This window comes from Alexandromys fortis, unplaced genomic scaffold, assembly GCF_014885135.2.
Source record: "Alexandromys fortis isolate MF-2015 unplaced genomic scaffold, M_Fortis_MF-2015_v1.1 scaffold_396, whole genome shotgun sequence".
NCBI classification, from domain to species: Eukaryota; Metazoa; Chordata; class Mammalia; order Rodentia; family Cricetidae; genus Alexandromys; species Alexandromys fortis.
Window position 1 is genome coordinate 391,249 of NW_026068281.1, and position 1,659 is coordinate 392,907.

Consider the following 1,659-nt stretch of genomic DNA (forward strand, 5'->3'; position numbering starts at 1 on the left):
AGCCAGAATCTCCTTGATCTCTTGGCTCTGTCCTGTCTTCAGGCTTCTGGACAGGAAAATCCACAGCACGCACCAGCCACTCAGGTACCCATATTGGATTGTCAGCATCCTGCGGGAAAACAAACAGCCCCTCTTCCCCACACCAGTACAGGATCTGGACCATACCAGGTGCCATCTGATAGATTCTTCCATTTTACATGAGGCATCCCGGAAGAATCTGGCCGCCAATGCCTGTCAGCAGCGGTATGAGATTGATCATCAACAGCCAAAAAATTTAAAATGTATAAAATAAAAGATAAATGCTCTCTGGGGGTGGAACCATAGTCCCCCTTTTTTGTTTTATGCAAATAGGCTTTGAGCGTACATGCGCTCGCTTGACTATAGCTTGTCCTTGAGGATTATAAGGTATTCCTGTTTTGTGAGAAATTGAAAACCCAGAGCAAAATTTAGCAAAGCCAGTGTTTCTATTGGAAACTGGTTTATTGTTTTATAAAAGAATTTTACCTATCGGCTCAAGGTCTCCCATAAGAATATTATAATTAGGGCTTTAACCATTGGATATCTAATTAAAAGTTTATAAGCTATCTTTTTCTTAAGTTGTAAGTCTGCCTTGCAGATAGGAAAATGGAAAAAAGAAGCATTTTAACTAATGATGCTGGCCTCATTAGACATCAACATGTAGAAGAATAAAAATAGATCCATATCCATCCCCATGTACAAAACTGAAGTTTAAATGAGTCAAAGGCCTCAGCATATAAAAATTGTATTGAACCTCATAGAGAAAAAATTTAGAAGTACATTTTGTCATATCTCAAACATAGCCTCAGTGGCACAAACATTGGGAAAAATCATAAATTAGATCTCCTGAATTGAGAAAGTTTTGTATAATAAGACTATAGAGTGGGAAAAGATCTTTACTTATCATTAATCCAATAAAAATATTTGTTACAGACCTAAATTGAAAACTCTCAATAGACGAACTTAAAAATGACTGAGAGACATTTAAAAAAAAATGCTTAAACATAACATCCTTTAGTCATCAGAGAAATGTAAATAAAAACTCTGAGATTTTATTTTATCCTTGTAAAAATGACCAAGATTAAAAATTATTATGCTTAAGAAAATGTGGGTAAAGAAAAAATTTTGTTGCTGGAAGTGCAAACTGGTACAGCCATTTTTGGAACATACATAGTATTGAAAAACTTGGATAAATCCACATTCCTCCAGCAGGAGAATCAAAAATTTAGGACTAGCCTGTTTAGCGACCCTGCACCAGGAACTAGCTGAAGACAAAACCAGACCTTAACCCCGAAAAACGGGTTTTCTAGCTGTAATTATCACAGTATTGTTTTAGGAACTAGCAGAATACGACCTTGGGAGTGGTCCTGAGGCAGGGAGTTGTCCTCCTGCGACCAACATTGGATTTTTGGAATTTATGACCCTTTTAGATTATTGGGCTGTGGCCCCTTTTTCTCAAAAATTCTTACTCCCTGTCATTAGGGGTCGAACTCCCCCCCCCCAACCAAAGCAGTAGGCGACCTCAGCAAGGACGGCCTTCAGCGAGCCATGGGGGGCCTCACCATTAGTGAGACCCGAGTGAGAGTAGACCCGAGTGAGAGTCTCCCCAGCATTGAGGGGTCCCCCATTTTGTCTATTTTT